Source organism: Telmatherina bonti (genome assembly GCF_933228915.1).
Source record: "Telmatherina bonti genome assembly, chromosome: 7".
In the NCBI taxonomy this organism is placed as follows: domain Eukaryota; kingdom Metazoa; phylum Chordata; class Actinopteri; order Atheriniformes; family Telmatherinidae; genus Telmatherina; species Telmatherina bonti.
The window spans coordinates 32,837,275-32,859,990 of record NC_136625.1 but is presented as its reverse complement, the minus strand read 5'-3'; positions in this window follow the sequence as shown (position 1 = coordinate 32,859,990).

Genomic DNA, 22,716 nt, shown 5'->3' with positions numbered 1-22,716 from the left:
TGTAATTTCTTCGGGACCCAGCTTAAAAAAATTGAAGGGTCAGGAACAAGAGTTTTATAGTATAACTTTAAAGAAGACTAAATTCTCAACATAGCAGAATGATGAGTGTTTGTGGACATGATAAATAAAAAAGCAACAAATCCCCCATTTCACTTTTAAACACAAGGTAACATTGTTTTGACTAGTAAAACAGTGATTTTTTTTTTTTCTTCACATCACACACATCCATACCCCAAAAGAGACATTCAGAGGTAATGTGGAGTTCGATGTTTTGCCCAAGGACTCTTCGGCATGTAGTCTGGCAAGCCTGGAATTAATCCACCAACTTTCTGTTTGGTAACCAACTAGATATCTGATGGACAAACACTGATTTACAACTACAGCTTTATGCAACTTTTGCCATTTTCCCCGTCCCATCTTGCATCCTGCCTAACCTGTTGGCCCTCTCCAGCAGTAGAAGATGATCTTATGATGACTCTTGTTTTGTGTATTTCTCTCTGCTGGGCAGCTCTAGACATGATAGATGTCACTGTGTCATCAAACATGTCTGGAACGCAGAGTTTTAAGGTCAGAAAGTTACATAATGGGTCTTTAATGGTTTTTTTTTTTGCCATTTTGCCACCTTTCTGTTACTGTTTCTGAAAAACCTCAAACAGCTCAGCGTTACTTAGTGGTTTCAGGCCAACCATCCACATTTTAAAGTCATTTCAGAGTTTTTTAAAAGGATAAATATGAACATATGGAGATTGGGCTGGCCATGACAGGCTCTTGATGTGGTGATCCTCCATGCAGGCCTTTACTCACCTAATCCAGGGGGACTGTCCAGTTGGTTTTGGGTTTTTCCCAACAACGACACATCTCACTCAGAAGAAAAGTTCTGTATAAGTCTTTTAATGACCCACTGATTTGAGTCAAGTGTGTTGCAGCAGGGAAGAATCTAAATTAGGGGTGTCCAAAGTCCATCCTCCCCACAGTTCTGCAGGTTGTCAGGGTATCCCTGTTGCAACACACCTCACTCAACTTAAATGGAACGAACAACCTTTGAAGTTCGGCACAATTATTCATTTATTTGACTCGGGTGTGTTGGAGCAGGGGCACATGGAAAACCAGCAGGATTGGTGTCCCCGAAGACCAGAGCTGGACATCCTTGATATAAAACCTGCGAGCTGGAGATCCTTGCCCTGTGTGAACAACTCCGGTCCTTGCAGGCCGCAGTCCAGCAACTGTTAAGAGTTTCCCTGCTGCAACACACCTGACTCAAATCAATGTTTGCAGCGTTTGATGCCACACTTTAAACCAGTCATTGTCTTGTTTAGCGACAGTTTGAAATATTTTTTCAAAAAGGAAACAACTTCTGTCCCTTTGAGTCTGCAACAAGCTCCTTCAGAGGCGTGTCTGGAAAGGCAACGCTGCATTGGCGTTGTTCCTGCTCTGGCCTCATTATTTACCGGGGAACCCTGCTGATGATCAAGGGAACAGACAAGTTCAGCTTCATTTTCTTTAGTCTCCTTTTGACTCCTGCCCCACATCCTTTATGTCTCCTCTTGGAGTTGTCTGGATCTGCAGTCTGTGGACATTTTGGTTAGATGCTTATACGTACAAAACAAACGTGTCTTCCTGTTGTCGTGGTTACATCTATTCAGAGATTAATTTAATTCACTTATAACAGAACATTTTAATAGAACTGTATCCCCTGAAAGTTTGACTTGACATATGCAAACTGCATGTGGTTTATCAAGACTGCAAGGAAGTTGCAGACCTCAGTAACAACCACCCTGGAGACAAAGAGGACGCAAGTCCTCTGTGACTGACAGAAGCACACGTGTGAACCAAAGCTAAACAATTTGGACTTTTTACTTTGCAATATGCAGAAAACTTTTAAACTGTTTTGTTTTTCGCATTAAGTCTACAATTTTTTGTGGAAAAACACCGTTCCTGTGTGCGTTATTTACAAACACTGTTATTAATACTGAGCAGACTGATGACATCCGAGCAAGCTGCATGACAAAGAATTGATAAAAGCTAGCATTATCTATTCAGGGTTAAATGGGGAGTGATAGTAATCAACCATGCAGCTGCGTGCAAATTGAGTGGTTTTATTTCTATCTGTTCATGTGTGGCAGGAACACAATGGGGCTGCCTCACCAATTTGCTTATGAAGCAGAGTGCTTTTCCTCCACAAACAAAAAAGTACCAGCACTCTGCAGATGAATTATTATTCATATGCATAACATCTGTGCCGCCTGCCTCCAGTGTTTACATTTCACAATGGGGAGGGCTCAGCATGCGTGGTATAACATCTCACTAATGAGTCAAAGTCTGCTTCAGTATTTATGTGTGAGGAAAAAAAAACAACTTTCAAGAAGAATAATGCAGTTAAAATGTGAAAAATACATTATTGGTTCACTTTATTCAATACGCCTTTTCAATTATTTTTGAACCCAAATATCTAATCAATCAGTCACATAGCAGAAAATGGATGCATTTAATCATGTAGAGATGGTCACTTGCTGAGGTTGAAACTGAGCATCAGAATGAGGAAGAAAGAGGATTTCACCCTCAGGCGTATCCGTCTTCTGCGTCAATGAGCCTTCATGCTTTGTGGATGAATTTTTCACCCTTTGGTGACCTTTGAGTTTGAAAATGTCCACGCACAAAAACTGCTATAAAATTGTCACCATCCATCCATCCATCCGTCCGTCCAACCATCCATCATCTACCACTTATCCGGGGTTGGGTTGCGGGGGCAGGAGCCTAATCAGGGTACCCCAGACTTCCCTCTCCCCAGCCACATTTGCCAACTCTGCGGCGTTCCCAGGCCGACCCGAGAGATATAATCCCTCCAGCGTGTCCTGAGTCTACCCCGGGGTCTCCTCCCACAGGGACGTGCCTGAAACACCTCACCAGAGAGGCGTCCAGGAGGCATCCTAACCAGATGCCCGAGCCACCTCAACTGGCTCCTCTTGATGCGGAGGAGCAGCGGCTCTACTCTGATCCCCTCCCGGATGACCGAGCTCCTCACCCTATCTCTAAGGGAGAGCCCGGCCACCCTGCGGAGGAAACTCATTTCAGCCGCCTGTATATAAGATCTTGTTCTTTCGGTCACGACCCACAGCTCATGACCATAGGTGAGGGTAGGAATGTAGATTGACTGGTAAATCGAGAGTTCTGCTTTATGGCTCAAATTGTCACATACATTTTTTTGCAGCTTTGTTTTCCATAAATCACTTAAACAACTTCAGACTACCAAACATTCAGTCATCTTTACCATTTTAATCATTTTAATGAGAATAAGATATTCTTTCCTATGACCTTTGTGGGCAGAAATGTTGTGTTGACTTCCATTACAAGTACATATTTTTTATCCCCCAGTCCCACAGTTAAAATCCATTTATTCTTTAAGGTCGGAGGAGAATGGGCAGACTGGTTGGAGATCATAGAAAAGCAACAGGAAGTCAAATAAATACTGATTCCAATCAAGGTGTGAAGAACAGCATCTCTGCACACACAACATGTCCATGCAGTGGTTCTCAAACTTTTTCTGCAGGGTCCTATTCTTCTTTTCACCAATGATAACAATGGAATGTGTGATACTGTTATGTTAATATGGAATAAAGTCTCCCATGAATGTTTCCAACACCTTGTTGAATCCATGACTCCAAGAACCAAGGCAGTTCTGAAGATAAAAGAGGGGTTCAACCTGGTACTAGCAATAGACTTTATACAGTAATCGGTGAGTGTATATAATGCATGTAGAGTAACATTTAATAATCAGTCAGCCTATCACAGATCAAGGAAAGACGGAAAAGTGTAGAGATCTGCAAATCCCTGACATTGTACTGGATAATGCTATTGTACCTCTAAAATAGACATTCTGATGATGAGAGACATAGTGTGGATGAACACAGCTGTATATGGAACAGAAGATGTTAGAATTGTTCCCACTCATTTTCTCTGCCAACGTCTTACCTTGGTAAGGCTGATGTTATATAGCATTCACACACTCTTCCAGATAATATAAGTGAAAGTGATACCACGTAAACTATATATAAACTGACAATATGACACTTTGAAAGGCTTCAAATTCATGATGAGAAAAAGTCTGAATGAAAATGACTGACTGCATATATACTCAATATAATTTGTCTGAAAGATATAAAAGAGAGAATAGAAGATGAAAACCAAGGAAAAAAGAAGCCCAGGGACATTCATTCATCTCTGCTGAACTGCGCTGGACAGCTGTTGCCTTGGCAACAACCGGAGGCATCAAACTGACTGTAAAAACACTTCTGAGTCTGGCCTTGGGCACGGCACAACGTAGTTTATAGTTATGAGATGCTGTAATCTGGGCATCTGCTGGGTCAAAGGCAACACGTTCTACAATCAGTTATAGATGGAAGAAGTAAAAATAAATAAATAAATAAATAAATTAAGATAAAAAATAAATATTTATATTGATGAAATTTAATATGTTAATATGAAGTTAATATTCATGGTTAATTTTATATTATTTATTTAAAAAATAATATATAATTAATGTACATTAATGATTAATTACATATAATATATTTGTACATAAATAATTAATTACATATATTAATATATTTATAGCTGCTATACAGAAGCTCTTTTTTTTTTTTAAATTCTAAATGGTAATATACCGCTGAAATGTTATTTAAAGCTTCAAGTACATGGAGGAAATCTGTTTAATTTATACCTTCAATTGTATTTTTAACATTTTTTGTAAAGAGACTTTGTGGTTCTTGGACACCTATATATATATATGTATGTATATATATATATATATATATATATATATATATATATATATATATATATATATATATATATATATATATATATATATGTATGTATACATAACCAGCAAACTAGAACTGCAACCAAAAGACAGAAACAGAACAAGAGATATGTGTTATGAATCAACTAACAGAGTCTATGTGAACTTAATTAACAGCAGGCAAAACAGGAAACAAGACAAAAGAGAACTAAACAAGGAAAACTGCTAAATAAAATATTATAACTGGTTAATTTCTCTACTGTAAATGTGTCTAAATGTGTCAGCATGCCATATCTACACATCACTTGACAGGAAGTGCAAATTACAAAAGCATTTCTCTGAATTTGACACCCCTATAAAGGTTTAAAACCACAGAGTGACACAGGGATGATGTAAGCCAACTAAAAAGAGTGACGTAAGCCACAACGGCATTATTTGTAACGATTGGGGAGGGGGGGCAAAATTAAATTTTGCTCTGAGCCCTATAAAGGCTCGGGCCGGCCATGGGAGAATACACCCAAAGTTGCAGCTTGAACTATTGTTATTTAATGTAATTACATTACATGTAATTTAATATTGTTAATAAAACAGAAATGACTTTTTGTAGCCTATTGAGTTGAGAACACAACCGCTATTTATAGAAACAATCATCTTAAACACAGAAGGAGTCATTGAAAGGCAGAGAGCCGGAGGGTGGTGGCCTTTACACGGACACACGTCCACTCTGGGTGGAAATCCGTGTGGAAAGGGGGCTAATGGATGCCGCCGGGCTGTTGGTTGAGAGGGACGGTAGAGGTGCGTGCGAGCTGACAAGTCATTGGTAAACGTGAGGATTTACGTCGTCGCAGTTAAAGCCAATCGATGTGCTCGCGGAATCGTGAAGGGGAACGAGCGCGAATGGCACAAATAGAAGCTGATAAAAGGGGGGGGCGCGTGCCTGTAAGGCAGCGACGAGAGTTGGACCGCAGCGGAAGCAGCTCACTGATGGTAAGACTGGCAGATGTTACATTCATATTCCTCAGATATAGAGGAAATAATATATTTAAACCGTATTTATCCTGTTTACAATGCCTTTTAGCCAAATGTTGGTTTGGTTCCATTGCCCGCAGCCCGCGCGACACTGTTTTCCTGTTTGTTTATAAGTTTTGCTGCAGAATAATGTCTCATAATAATGACAGATTTCCGTCATTTGAGCCGAGCGGAGGCGATTTTAAAGGAAACATTCACGGACAAACATCTCGAGTTGAACCGAAAGCTCTTTTCATTCAGATAATCACGCAGGTTTCATTTTTCCCCCTCTAGACTGAGATGTTTGCATCTGTTCTCCTTCTTGGCTGTTCCACTTCAATGTCTGCAGTTTGAAGGACTTTAAAAAAAAAAAAAAAAAAACAATTGAGAAAATCTAAAGTAGACAAATGTTTGGGATGAGCTCTAATAAGACAGTCAGACTCATTTATTTGCATTTGTTTGAGAAGTTAGAAAAGAGCTTGAAATTGGGAGACAATAGAGATGTAGGAAGTCAGGAAAAGGACTGTTTTGGTTAAGTGGCGTGAAGTCACAGTAAGGGAGTGTCTATAAACAGTGTCATAAGCTGATTCAGAATCAGTCCATTTTACAATGAAGTTCCAGTCAAATGAGTTTCAGTTCAGATGCCAAGATATTAAATATAACTAACTAACTAGGCTCATTTCGTCCTGGTGGTTAAATCAAGATGATTAATCTTTAGCTATTTAATGTGTCTCACTTTTTAAAAAATGTTTTTAAACCTTTCTAGTTTTGTTTTAAGCTACCGTGGTCTCATAATAGGTCATTTGACATCTCTGCAGCATGATGTGCAGAGAAACCTGAAGTGTTTTCCTTGCTACAACACTGTGTATGTGTGTGTGTGTGTGTGTGTGTGTGTGTGTGTGTGTGTGTGTGTGTGTGTATAAGCTTTAACAGAGGTCATTGTTTGCAGAGAGAGAGAAAATGGGAAAATCATGTTAAAATGAAGGAATCTCGATTGGGTTTTGGAGCTCTGCCTTTATTTTTATTGAGTTATGCTGTTTTAAATAAAAGGGGAGCAGCAAATATGCTGTAATTTCATTGGAGCATATAAATCTGATCTTTGCCTGGTATTTGATTCTTTTTAATAACATTAAAAAAAAAAATCTTTTTTTTTTTTTTTTGTCTTTTAAAAAGGTAAAAAGTCTTAAGCTGCCATTTCACATAAGTTTAATTTCAATTTGTGGCTAGAAAATTGGGTTTTTACACTTTTTCTAATTAGTTTCAACCGCAGCATCCTAATGAATTTCATTCAGTCACATGCAGTTAATGTTTTACGGACATTTTGCACCATTATGCTACACTTCTGACATTGAGTAGCAGCTCTCTAAGCCTGATTCAAAGCGTTTGTGTGCTCTGTGCCCAGACATGCGGCATGAACCGGCCACAGAGCTTTTATTCTCCGTCTGTGCTGAAACAACAACGCTCATCCAGCTGCTTTTTTGAAAGGGATGCCAGGCTGATGACTCAGTTTCTGGCTGCTTGGTGGCATTACCACTGCTGTGGACACTATCCTGACTTTGTCGCCTAATGCTGATGTTTGCTTCCCAGGAGATGAGTACATGCTAGTCGGTGCAAGGCTTTTTTGTGTTTTCAGATGGCATGTGACGCTGAGCAGTGATGAAAATCTGGAAGGCTTTGGACACAGAGAGCATTTTCTGTGTGCAGCTGATTGTGTGGAACGTACAGCTAAACAGTGACTTCATGGAAGTCCTGCATTTTGACCATACCAACTGTGCTGAATAATCAATGCAGAGACATCAGATACTTTTTAGATACTTTTATTTGACCTTACTTTTATTTTAAATTTAGCTTATCTGAAGGGAATTGGCTGATTGGTTACACCATGTAATCATCTGTTAATTTGGTCATTACTGATAACATGAATATTGTACCTGTTTCCGTTGGAAACATGACACATTTCCTGAGTTATAATCCCAATTTTTTTTTTATTCCTGACTGGCTATAATCTAGTTGTGTGCCGAGATAAATGTGTCACAGCCTGGAAAGTGTTTGGGTTTGTAGCAAAATGTGAATATTCTAATGCATCGGTCACCAACTCCGCTCCTTGAGATCTGACTGCCATCCTGCATGTTTTGGTGTTTCCCTGCTACAACTCCTGCAGATCTCGAGGACCGCGGTTGGCGACCACTACTCTAATGGAGCAAAGTGGTGATGACGTCTGACAAAATTAGTGTTGGAATCACGTTTCCTTAACTTCTGTCTGATGGGAATCCCGGGTACAGGGGTGCAGCATAAGATGTGTGCAGCAAAGAAGATCTATGAATAAGTTAGGAAGCACCAAACTAGAGGTTCCTACCCCAACGGGGGTCTGTTACTTTTGCCACGTTAAAAATCTGAATTTGGCATCATTTCAGGAAGAGAAGCTGATTTTTTTTTTGGTATGTAAGTATGTAAGTGCTTCATCACTGCAGTAAATCAGATCCACTCAGATGGTTTTTTTTTTTACGTTTTAATTGTTTTAATTGTTATTATTTTTATTATTATTGACTTATTTTTTCCTTTAAATCTTAATCTGAGTTTTTACCCACCTGACATCTGCGTGAGGTTGGTTGCTGCCGTATTCTCCGCGTAGATCAGCAGAGGTTGGACTCGCACCTTTACCTGACTATAAATCCAGCTTAAGCTGATGACTGATACACACTGCTGACTTTATTTGAGCCGATGCTGCTTTTGTTTCCTCAATTTACATAATAAAAATTACACAAGGACAAAAGTGTCGCTTTAAAAAGAAACATTTATTCAACTTTAAAACAAACCTCATCATAGTGAAAAGAGGTAGAAAAGTGAGATAGTGATGTTGCACACAGAAGCATTTAACAGCTTAATCTTTGTTAACTTTATGAAAGAGCATTTAAATAAGAAGAAAGCAAAAACATTAAGTGCTCCTAGTTCTTTAATTATGTTTTTTTTTAAAAATACATTTTTTAGCATTAATAAAAATAAGAGTATTGCATGCAGTAGGATCTACCAGGAAGCAGAATGTAGTATAAATTATACTTATTTTAAAGTAACAACTCTCACCTTCAGATCATCTCAGAAAGATTCATTACTGTTATTAATGACACAGTTATGTTATGAGAATGTGTTAAAAGTTCTACCTTAAAAATGGTGAAATTCTCCTTTTAGTTTTCCTGCATCGTATCTCACATCGGCTGATAAGATTGATTACTACTTTGTTTCAGCTCGTAGAGTATTTCCAAGGATCAAAACTGTGCAGCGGTGGGAGTTAGTACCAGCTGTCTTCTGGGGATTTCATTTTACATTCATGTTTAACACAGAACCAGATTATATCCGTGGTAATCAGCGCGACGGGGGTGGGGTGATATGAACACAAGATAGACCAGATAGTTGTTTCCTTTTATTAATATTTTCACATATTCTTATTTATATTATATTGGAAGTGACACATTCTTGAATTTTTCCTATCATTTATGTCCCAGTGAGCTTTCAGGCTGTTATTTAATCATTCTGCTTTTTACTCAGGAAATTTTTGGGTTGACTAGTCAGCTGCTACACTTACTTCCTCAAATTAGGTGCTGCTGTTTTTGGAGCACAGCTGCAATATAATCACATAAACGTTCTGATATGAGCTCTTCCTCTGTGCTTGACACAAAGTGGGACAACTTGTGGCATGTAGAATAATTAAAGTTTGTTTAAAAAGATGTTTTTTCTTTTGGAAGATGAAAGGAGAAATGGGGGGAGGGCGCTATTAAAAGTGCTTGGGAAATATTTAAAAGTTGCTAAATCTAGGTTAAGGATTAGGGTTAGTGTCCCATCTGTGTGTGTGTGTTCATAGAGTAAATTACTGTTTGTAGTTGGTAGCGAGTTTTGCTATGGCAGCCATTACTATGCTTGGGCAGGCTGCCTAAGTATTGACATGGTGTGGAAAAGCCTGCATTAGGTAGTATGTAAAAATATTGGTGTAAAAAAATCTGCCTTTGCCATCATCATTTTGTCACATTAAAATTACACAGTTGATCATAGTTTTGATTGCCGTTTGCTGCTATGAAACTTAAATAATTTAATATACTATGTTTTAACCTTAAAGAAACGGACACAAGTTCAAAATTGATCAAGTTTCTTGAAAAAGAAACTGGTGCCAATAACACACTCAAATACAAAAGAATAAAAAGATGTATAGAATACGCCAGGGACTGGTTAGGGTGTCAGGATTGGGTATAACAGGGACTTCAAACAAAGAATGAATTTTTCTGAATACGAATTGGGTTGTGTCTCACAACCTTGTATGAAGAGAATAATTAAAATTTATGTTTTCTTCACAGAAGGCTGTAAAAGAATTTAAGTCTTTTAGTAGCCACAGTGCATGATTTGGTGAAAAGATTATGGGATAATGGGAAATCCAGTGTATTAATCCAAGGATGGAAACAAATGTTGGATGCGTGCGACCTTTCCTCCTCTTTTGGCAGCACCACATGGAAAATCCATCATGCAGCTGTGGACTGTGCAGCTACATATACTTAGGAGGACTTTGGAAAACCATTTTCACTCAGCGTGGTCTGCTGCTCCCAGGAAATGTATTGCACAAGCTAGAAGTAATATATCAAGTATCCAGCATGGAGGAATAATTTAATCATTTTGTCACTAAACAGTGATCTCTGTGTTTGAACGTGGTGTTTAAACCAGCATCTGGTAGTAATGTGCTGTGTCCACTACAAAGCGGCGCCAATTTGCCAGTCTGCCGCCCAACCTCCAGTTAAACAAACAAACAAAAGATTAAATGCTTCATTAGTACTGGGGTCTGGTGCAAAGCAAGTGTCTCTGTGGGATGTGATGCTAATGGATTTTAAATACAGAAATAAATATGAAGATTGGCAAATAGTTCTGTGGGCAATCACTTATATAATGTCAGTTAAATAATGCCAAGCATTACATACCAGGGGGTCAGAAGAGTGCATACCTTCGGTCTGGTCAAGGCATACAACAACGTTCTTTAAGGATGACCAATTTATCATACGTAGGTTATGAGATACAGATTACAGATTGCCGGTACCGAGCAGGGGTCAGTCGGATCGCCGCCGCTCTCCCGTCAGGGGTGGCTTTTTAAACACAAAATGCATGCGTGTTCCAACCACTGGACCTCGGCTGCATGCGTACAAGGAAGTATTACATTTCTATCATATTACAGCGCATTTTTTAATTCACCACAATAACATAAATAAAAATGAGTTCCAGTTCAACCTTTGCCGTGTACAGCTAGCGAATCATAAATCTACTATGACTATTCAGATATTTGAATAGAAAAGCATCCAACTTAAGGTCTATCTCCAAATCGGCAGTAATGGCTAGTTTTGTCACCAGATGATGAAGTTTTATGTTAAATGTGAAGAGCAAATAATGGACATAATCACAAAGCTAATGGCTAAAGATATGTTTCCATCTGTTGTGATGAGTTTAGTCAAATCTAGACAAAGCATCAGCACAAGACTGATGAAACTGTGTGATTATGGAAATTTAGGTGGACTAGATTTAAAGAATTGTTAAATAATTTGACTTTTGAATAGATAGTTATTAGGGCTGGGCGATTAATCGGATTTTAATCTCAATTACAATCTGGGTTTTCAACAGTCATAAAAATAAAAGGGTGCGATTATTTTTCTCTCTGCAGTTTCCTCTCCTGCTGTCTTCAGTTGCTAATCAAGCGTCTCTGGCATTGCAGCGCTGTGCTGTAAACTCCTCCCACATTCAGACACTGTTCTCGCTAAATCTGGTGACTTTTTTTGTTAAAAGCGACTAGCGACAAATGTAGTAACTTTTACTGGAGTTATTAGAGACTTTTCTGGTGTTTTGGCGACTGACTTGAAGGCACATATTGTTCTGTAGTTACTGTAAGGAAGGAGCAGCGGGAGCCTCTCCCGTCCTAAAGCACTCCCAGGCGGCCAGTCTCAGTCGGCTCCGGCTGCAGGTCGATGTAGAATAACTGCAGTAGGTTGTGGAAGTTCACCTAAACATAGTTTACACATTTGTCAGTGTGAGCTAGCTGCATTATTTTCGTATAAACTTACAGGTAGTTCGGCGAGTTAAACACTGTAATATCCCTCCGTTGCGGGGCGTTACCATAGCAACGCGTTAATCAGCTGGTTCAGATCAGCCGTCTTTTAACAGTTGAATGAGAGAAACGCGCTGCAGCCTGACAGCGGTTGTTTGGCATGAAACGTGCATCGAGGCCAAAGTAAAATAATGCCTATATAAGCGATAAAAGCGGATTAAACAACACGGAACCGTGCATTAGACGGTTATAATGTGTGACACGGAGTCTAGAACACCACAGCTTTGTTTAAAAATACTGGATAATCGTGTTAAATAATCGAGATATCAATTTCAGTCAAAATAATCGTGATTAGAAATTTTGTCACATAAGTTGTACTTTAGCTTAAAACGCTGATCCCTGATTTCCAGACACGCTGCTGCATTCTGTCAACAGAAGCTGATTTTTGACCAACTGATGTGGTCTTTTCAGAAATGAAATTTCTGCTTTGATGTTTGTTTTTTGAAGGATTTTTCCAATGTGTTTTCATAAGGAACGTAAAGGGTGGTGAGCCCATAGACTGTATGAGCGAAGCCATCGTGACGTCACGTGTAGGTTTCTGAAGAGCTCAATTGAACCTCATTGGGTGGTTCCTACCATCGCCATTTTAACAGCGTCACGAGTGTCATTTCTCCCAGAAAATGCAAAAATGTGCAAAGAGGTGGAGCTGAGAGGGAGGCTGTGAGCATGGAGGTGGATGACTGACATCTAAGAGCTAAACATGCTAACTCAGAGCTAACAGGAGCTAACCAGCTAACGCAGGTAAGCAGGCTAAAGCTAAGTCACGTCATTAATTGGCTAAAAACTGCAGTTGTTCCACAATCTTCTTACTTGAAACGGGAGATCAGGTACCTTTCAATCAAAATTGACAGGTATATGCCAAATTTTGAGATTAAATTACTTTTAAATGGAAGAATTGGTAAAAAAAATTTCACTCCCCCCACAGTTGTCATGAAGGTGAACCTGACCTATTAAACCGAAAAGGTTTTTTTGTACCAGACTATAAACATGTTTATTTCTACTTTCTGCCGCTTGGATGAGCCTTGCGACAAAATTGTATACACTTTTTAGATTTATATATATATTGGTATATGTGAGGAAAAGATGGCTGAAATGGCAAACTCTAGGTTGTAACCAATCATGTTAACATCTGAACTGCTACATAGAGGTGAGATGAAGAGCAACGCCGTTGTTTAGCAGCTTACTTTAAGAGAAACAACAATAGTTAAGTTAAAGAAGTGGATGAGGACAGGCTGAATGGTCTAGTCTTTTCATGGCAGGTGGGGAGGAACAGGTGGACCCTGCAGAGCAGCGAGGATCCAGGCAGCTGCTTCATATCACATGCCCAACAGAAACTGGTCCAATTAAACAGATGGTTCAGCTGTAAACAGACCTCTCCAGTCTGCTGTTTCTTTTTCAGCCAAACATTTTAGCCAGCAAAACAAATCAAGTCACTTGTTGTTCTTGTAATCTGTATCTGAGAACATCAAGTTTTAGCTGGAGGTTTTGCGAGGAGCTGACACTGACTTAAGTAGATGTTTTTAACACAGCAGCTTGAATACGATTTGCTATTTTAAATGCCTTTTTTCCCCCTCAAACTGGCACTCCTCATTATCCATCTCTTTAGCTATAGCAGTCTGGCATAACTTGCCCACAATAATAGCTGCTATCGCTCAGGACCCCACAGTAAATCCTCATTTCTTATGATTATTTCAGAGCCAAGTTTCCAACAGGAGGTCCATCCACACAGCATCCAGAAATCAGTAGCTTTGTCACAAGAAACATTGTTGTTAGTTTAGATAGATAAGATACTTTATCTCAAAGGAACTGAAGTTGTTACAGTGGCTGGAGGGAGGTGGACCCAAATGCAGGAGTCGGGGCGCCAGTCTACAGAACTCAGGTTTATTCCCAGGGCAGAGCAACAAAATGACAACTGACAGAATGACAATGAACCAACCAACACAACTGAAACCGAGGGGTATAAATACACAGAAAAACCAAACAAGAAACAGGTGAAGCAAATTAACTAAGTGAACGCAGGTGAACTCAATGACCAGGAAATCAATAAAGCTAAACAAACAAACAAGGGAACCAAACAGGAAATACTACCAAAATAAAACAGGAACCCAGAACCAAGGAAAAAGCAAACCACCACATCATAACAGTACCACATCATAACAGAAGTACAGTTTTTCCTTAGTTTTGTGAAAGATTAAGGTTTTCATTTTTTGTTTGTTGAGTTAATAGTCTGATCAGTTAAAACCATCAGCACGAGAAACTATATCCTGTTTAAGAGCTGAATACTGTTTTAGTGGTCTGTTTGTCTGTGTCATAGACTGTATATAAAAAGATGGACGGAGCCTGCGTTTGCATCCATAGGTTTTTGAAGAGCTGAATTGAAGCTCGGTGGGCGGTTCCTACCTCCACCATCTTGGCGGGGGCATGCGTGTCGTCTCACCAGGAAAATACATATATGGGCATAGAGGTGGAGCTGAGAGGGGGGCTGTGAGCGTCATGATGGATGATTGACATAGAGCGAACTTCAAGTTTTCTGTAGCTAAGAGCTTATCGAGCTAACCCGCAGATAACAGGAGCTAACCAGCTAACGGAGGTAAGCGGGCTAAAGCTAAGTGATGTTGTTAACTGGCTAAAAAATGCAGTTGTTCTCTGTTCTTCTTACTTGAAGAGGGAGATTGGGTACCTTTCAGTCAAAAGGACACGCCCCTAAATATGCCGAATTTTGAGATTAAATTACTTTTAAACGGGGGAGTTAGGAAAAAATTCCCTCCCTCCACAGTTGTCATGAAGGTAAACCTGACCTATTAAACCTAAAATGGATTTTTGTACCAGGCTGTAAACGTACATGTCTGCTGTGAAGTTGGTCTTTTTAACATGGGAGTCTATGGGGATTCGCTCTGTTTTGGAGCCCCTAGTGGATGAAGGGGGAGCTGCAGTTTTCTGCACTTTCGCATAGGCTTCACTTTTAACTAACAGAGGTTTCCGCTTGGTCTGTATGGAGGATTGCATGGTTGAAAAATTCTCTGCAATTTTCATTAGTGGAAAAAGTGTTGGAAAAGCCGATCTCTAGTATCGCCAGTATTATCTTTCCCTCTCAAGATAATATAAATAATAGACTAGAATAGAAGCCAAAGTCATCATAACAAATAAGTTTTTGTTCAAAAACATTAATATTTCATTTTAAATCATTCACATTCAAATTATCTTTGTGGTTATATGCTACATTTCCAAAGTGTATAAATATTCCATTTGAGTTTAATGATATTCATGGAATTTATTTCCCAGAAATATTATTTAAGGAGGAAAAAAATACAAAGAAAATAGCAAGGCATTCATTTCTAACTCATTTTCAAATTATATTGCAATAATACTGCTTCCAGTATAACCCACATTTAACCTTTACACCAATACTCACTGTTGTTATTTTGCAGCATGTTATGAAACAAAGTTTTTTTTTTAGATGTAACACATGCAGACAATAACAAAAGAACTGTTACGACCATTAATTTCTGACAGCTGAGTGCAAGCCACTAATGCAACCAGACTGATTTACAGCAGCCAGCTTAAAGAGCCCCCCCCCCCCCCCCCCCCCCCCCAACATCTGTATTTCTACATCTATGGAATATCCACATGGGAATCTGAACAAATGTGTTGACAGCATTTATAAGCTCACATTTAGTAAATAACAATGAAACACTGCTGTAATGAGGAAAGTAGGTTCAGTGCCATTTATAAGCCTGTAAGAAATAATCCAATCTGACCCAGAGCCAGTTCACGTGAATCCATCTTAACACAATTATACAGCAGCGAATATGATGCCAATCAATATTTACCAGACACGTTCAATATACAGGAGAGCTTGCTGTTTAATTTCTGTATAAATACAGCGGGGAACAGCACGGCAGGAGAATCGTTGCTGCAGGGCTGGAATAAATTTTGAGCACATACACTGTAATCTTTCTAATCTTATCCATCCTTCCCACACTGTGTGTGGGGGGCATGCCCACACACACAGCAGTGGTTGCACTTCATGCAGCTGTCCTCACACTGGCTGAGCTGAACTCACAATTAAAACAAAAGAAAATAAAACATTGTCTTAGAGCTTGTTGAAGTGACCAAACCAGACCTATGAAAAGCCATGATGGCAAAACTGTGTTATAGTTGGTGACCATGCACAGTAAAAGCTGATGGAAGAGAAACCTGCAATGTTTTGGGGTTTTTTTCCCAAGCAAAGATGTTGTTTTCCTGGTTTTAAATGGTATAATCTCTATTTCGCTGCTGTTTTTATCCATCCATCCATCCATCCATCTATCCATCCATCCATGATGGACTGGCGACCTGTCAAGGGTGTACCCTGCCTCTCGACCAAAGACTGCTGGGATATGCTCCAACTCCCCCACCACCCTTAATCGGACTAATATGGATGCTGGAAATCTACATAAAGAGATTTCTTCATTCATGTCTAACATAAAAAACTGTGGTAAAAATGTGCATCAGGTCAGGATGTAAGTGCTTTTATTTGTTCAGCCCGTTATATATTAATTAGCAACAACTTTATGAGCACATGCCTGATGTTGAGGAGACCTGCATCTCATCACCTCCAGACCATCTGAGTGCATCTTAGAGTCTTGTTGTAACAATAGATGTTGTGGACTGTGAGTTGTGAGGTGCTGTCTAGGTTCCCTTCGAGCCTTTTATAAGCAGGTTTCCATCCATCTCGACATGAGTATAGAATTGGCGCAGGGACCATTGTTTAGCAACTTCTCACCTGTTATTTTCTGTTGCAGAGACCAGTATCAGTCCTCTTGATTGGCATCAATGTTCGAATGCCCATTATAACTGATATAACTGGCACTGTTTTTTTGTCTTCTGGTCGTGTGAGTGGATGACCCTGATGTCGCTCACTCTGTTGAAAGAGCGGACACTTCTAGATACTAACTGGAGATCCTTGCAAAAAAAAAAAAAAAAAGAGACTATTGTAATTGTATTACGGTTTTACTTTAAATTGGAAATAAAAGATGTAAAATAAAGTTTCCCTTTAACATCACAAATTATATGCAGCTTCAATCAAAGTCATCACATATTTGCAACTACAAGGATGATGGATTTTATAAATATGCATCATCAGCATGTTTGTAATTCTGTTAATGGACACATTTCACTTCAAGGTTTTATCAACCTGATGAATTGAACTTGCGGATTCCTTATACTGTGTGATTTTTAACATTGAACATCCCATTACAAACTGCTTGTATGTTGGGACTGTATTGATGCATAGCAAACACGCCAACAAAATTCCACTATACTATATAAATGATATTAAAGTAAAATAACCCTGCATTCAGTTTGGCAAAAAAAACAAACTCGATGTCAATCTTTAGATAGAATATTTTACATTATAAATATTATAATGTTACTTTTATCCACTTTATTGCATGACATTGCAAATAAACATCCAATGTAAGCGGGGGAAACAAAAAGTACAAAAATGTTAAAAAAATAACTTGTCTTCCTCTGTGAGGCACTTTTACTTCCCAACCAATGTCAAAATCAAACCTCTGTCTCTGCTTCAGGGGAAGCTGCTATCATAGGAGGGTGCCCTTGATGTATTAAATCACGTGTCTTTTGTTGTTGGTGTGCAAAAACCTAAAGTTGAGGACGAAAGTAGTACACATTTATAATCTATGTGGTTTATAAAAACACCACATTGTAGCTGTGAGGCAATATTTCTTTATAGGAAAACATAACAGCAGCCAAATGGTGCCAAACTGTGTCCCAGTGGAAATCCTTCTGGTGGTGTTTGCATACAATGCAAAAGCAGATTCCAGCAGAAATGCGCTTTTCAGATGGGTGAAGACTGAGAGGAGTTTGTTGAGGAGGGAGAGAAACAACACAGATTTGTGGCAAGATGACGTCACTGTGGAGGCCGCATGCAGGGAACCCACTGCCCTACTGTACAGGCTCAGAGAGACAAAGACACAGAGAGAAGAGAGAATGGACGGGCCAGGCTTTCCGAGCCAAATGTCCCAGGATTGTTCTGTTTGTCACGCCGTGTGCCTGTCATGTTGGCACTGCGCATCATCATTAGTCATGTCATGAGAAAATTGACCTTGTGAGTCGGACTGAAACACAGAAGAGGCGCGCTCGTTTTATACTTTGCTGCTTGGAAAACAATCTTAAAATTGAACTATATCAATGCAGTTTTTACTGCTTTGTGTTGAGACTGCAAAGATGAATAAATGCTAATTTCATCAAGCGCTTTTAGTGTCATGCTACTGTGACATAATAGAGGCTGATCAAAGTCTTTACACAATAAGAACTTATAAAAATAACTTGTGGGGTCCGGAGAGATAGCAGCTGTAATTGTTGGTGAGTTGCTGTCAGACTGCTGTAGCTAAAAAGACCAGTAATTAAGGAGGGCCATTTTCTTAGAGAGAAAATGGCCCATGCACACATTTACTAAATAATGAACCCTTTCTCAATTAAACATCTATTGAAGTCTGTGTCAGCTTTTCCTAAATGTTCTATTCACTAGTTAAAACTTGGTGCTTGGAGATACATTGAATAAAAAGCAACTAGAAATGAAATAAAATCAAATTTATTTGTATCCCACCTTTCATACATGAAGCAACGCAAAGTATTTGGAATATATTAAAACAAAAAATACAAACACGTAATCATTCACACACATACAGACCCCCCCCCCCCCCCCCCCCCCCAAATCCCATGATGCATAGAAAAGAAAATGAGAGAGAAAAGCTTCAAAAAGCTGTAGCAAATTCTCTGCAAGTCGAGAACCCCAAAATTACGCTACGTGGCTAACTTGCATACGCCACAAATTCCTCAACATCTCATCACCCAAACGATTTGTTGGTTAGTCTCCTTACCCAACAAATACATAAATAATTAAATAAATGAACATCTGATTTGGCGCACTAAGAGGAAACAATATCCTGGGAATCCTTTCACACCAGGGGTCAGCCCACCCGTAACCTCAGAGTGCATCATCACTGGCATGGCTACAACTCAGGTAGGCCCTGATCCACTCTACAGCCAAAAGGTTGCAATGCAAGGGCCACCCTGTCAATAGCCATCACCACTGGCATGGCTACAACTCAGATAGGCCCTGATCCACTCTACAGCCAAAAGGTTGCAATGCAAGGGCCACCCTGTCAATAGCCATCACCACTGGCATGGCTACAACTCAGATAGGCCCTGATCCACTCTACAGCCAAAAGGTTGCAATGCAAGGGCCACCCTGTCAATAGCCATCACCACTGGCATGGCTACAACTCAGATAGGCCCTGATCCACTCTACAGCCAAAAGATTGCAATGCAAGGGCCACCCTGTCAATAGCCATCACCACTGGCATGGCTACAACTCAGATAGGCCCTGATCCACTCTACAGCCAAAAGGTTGCAATGCAAGGGCCACCCTGTCAATAGCCACCACCACTGGCATGGCTACAACTCAGATAGGCCCTGATCCACTCTACAGCCAAAAGATTGCAATGCAAGGACCACCCTGTCAATAGCCATCACCACTGGCATGGCTACAACTCAGATAGGCCCTGATCCACTCTACAGCCAAAAGGCTGCAATGCAAGGGCCACCCTGTCAATAGCCATCACCACTGGCATGGCTACAACTCAGATAGGCCCTGATCCACTCTACAGCCAAAAGGTTGCAATGCAAGGGCCACCCTGTCAATAGCCATCACCACTGGCATGGCTACAACTCAGATAGGCCCTGATCCACTCTACAGCCAAAAGGTTGCAATGCAAGGGCCACCCTGTCAATAGCCATCACCACTGGCATGGCTACAACTCAGATAGGCCCTGATCCACTCTACAGCCAAAAGATTGCAATGCAAGGACCACCCTGTCAATAGCCATCACCACTGGCATGGCTACAACTCAGATAGGCCCTGATCCACTCTACAGCCAAAAGGCTGCAATGCAAGGGCCACCTTGTCAATAGCCATGGCAGATTGAGTAGACATAGCCCTCAGCGTGGAGGATTCCCATGAAAAAATGTGCTGGATGGTGAAATCTGCAGGATGAAGTGTGAGACATGGACGATATATGAGTAGTAAGTTAAATAAGTTGGTAACTTCCTATTTCAGTTCAGCATTAATGATACGATGTCCCACCACACAACTTGCAATGTTAAGTCATGCAAGTAAGCTTATTACTGTATGACTCAAATCAGACAGTCCTAATTATATGTAACTAGTCTACAAGTGCGTCTGAAAGTTTTCTTGACTTAGATACACAATTTTAAATGAAATAAAAATCTGATTACAAATCAGTTTGTTGTTGGGGATGAGCATGTAGCCTCTGAATGCATAACGAAATTACAGAGAAACTGGAAAATATTTCATAAAATTTTGATGTCTGTGTGACCAGCTAAAGGCGCAAAGAAGGCGTCTGATTTCTGACGGGAGTTCCACACTGCCCTCTAGTGGATGTTCTCACTAATGACTGCCAACATATAGGATACATGCCAGTTTTGTGGGTAATAATGTTTTACTGATATGAAAAGGATCATCTGAGAGGTGGCTCAGAAACACACATAATCCAGATCATAAAATACACCAATTAAATAGGACTATTGTCCGCCCAGTTTATAAGCCAACCCCAAGCTGGTTGTGGCCACAATGGTCTGTAGTAGATTTTATTAGTTTTTCACAGTTACAGTCTTGTTACTGACCCTAATCAACACACTGTAAATAAAAAATGGTGGTTGCTGAAAGCAATGCCTTCACGCATGGTATCATGTCAAATGGTAAAAACAAAGAAAATTTTAAAATAGTAAATAAATAAACGCACAACACTGACAAACTAATGCCTTTAATTTAACCTAAGAAACCTAATGAACGCTATGAAAAATGAAATATAACCTGAAGATGGGCTGAGTATTTTTAAGGAGCTCATATGCTTTCAGGGGATCCGAGCTCTCCCCGTAGCTCAAACCTCTTCCTTACAGTTTCCCCACCACGCCTTCCTCCCAGATAAAGTAGCAGTAAGAGAGAAAGAATAGAAGTATGGAAAATGGGACAGAACATCAATGTAGAAATCCCATTTCCTGAAAGATTTGTGAAGAAAACATGTTTTATCTTTTAGTGGATCTGAAATGAATGTCTGCCAGTTATGTTCAGCAGAATAATTGGAAACCAAGGATAGTTTTTTTTTTTTTTATTTTCATTTATTTATTTATTTTTACACCTGTTCTTCAGACCCAGGTCAACTGCTAATGCTTTTTCTCCAGGCTTAGCAAATTCCATTAAACTTTAAAAACCTTAAAATCAAATATTTTTCATCCAACATAAAACTTAATCTGTTGATAAATCTGTCCACACAATGGAGAGCTGTGCAGGGTGATTGATGATCTGTTGGGTGCTTTACTCTCAAATGACTGTTCCTAGTAGGAAATCAGTTCCCATGATACTGAAACTTCAAACTCCATACCAACACTAAGTATTAGAGGTGGGAAATCCAATTGAAAGAAATCTAAAATTGGGATTTTTTGCTTCACAATTTTGAAACTTTTTTAAAAATTTTTTATTAAAAAGCTAGTATTGGATTGGTTCCAACTCTGGGCCAGAAGTATGACATTGATGTTCTTTAGGTATGAAAAAAGTGAGTATAGTTATATTTAGATAATATAAATGTCAGCTGGAACAGTCAGTTGTTCTGACAGAAGCTGCTGTGTCTTGTGACCAATGAGTCCTACTTCTCCTTTTTATCATCTAAACTGAAAATCTGAAGTATTCAAAGGCTCACAAAGAATTAATGTCCGACTCAGGGTTTGGTAAGTTAAGTAAGTGTGTTCACTGCACTAAATATTCTGCTGTTATTTTCTCACCTGTTTGTTTAATTGCCAGTCTTTTAACAGCAACTGACTTGACGGGTGTCAATAAATGAGCCTGAAGTTGCTGTGTAATTGTTCTTGGCTTTTTCAGAGGCTTCATTTCTGGCCTTCACAGTAATTTAACACAATATTAAGGCAGTTCCACTCGTCATTTCTTTCGCTCCCTTTGTTTTGGGACCACAAAAGGTACTTTTGTGTGGGTGTCCAGCGGTTTTTAAATGTACGACAACGACTGACTCACCCTGCACAGCTCTCCATTGTGTGGACAGATTTACTGGTCATACATTTGCTTACAGCTGTTAATTTCTTTTGTAAAATATGTACAGATGCTTATCTGTTATTATAAGTTTCCATTTTACAGTGCATGCTATCAGAAAATTGTTTGTGGAAGATCTCTACTATTTAGATTATGACAGTTTATACATCTATAAAAGAACTATAGTGCATTTTCTGAGTCCTCGGGCCTCTTTTGACTATCCTGTTTCATCAGTCCAATGGTCCAGAGTCTGAAGCTTGCAATTTAAAATGATATAAATCCTTACATCTTATAAGCTGCAACTCGTGAACATGTAGCATGACTAAATGACTGTTGTGATCTTGTTAATTTACTTTACAATGCACTTAAGAAAGGCTTTATAGTTCTCTTAAGCGCCGCTGTTAAATGGAAGAAATAATAAGCTGAAAGCCAGGTCTGTCTGTCCTCTTCGCGTTGTCCTTGAGATGTAGATTAAGAAAAGCCGCTCTGGTTTGTTTTCTTCGCTAGTGCATTCCTAGCACAATGATCCCTGGTGTTCTCTTCAAAATCCAAACCCAATCCTTACAATTGCCCTCTCGAGTGCTGCCTCATGACCATGAATACTGTTCCCCGCTTCTCAACAACAGCCAATTATTTGTAGCAGAAGCAGCCAACATG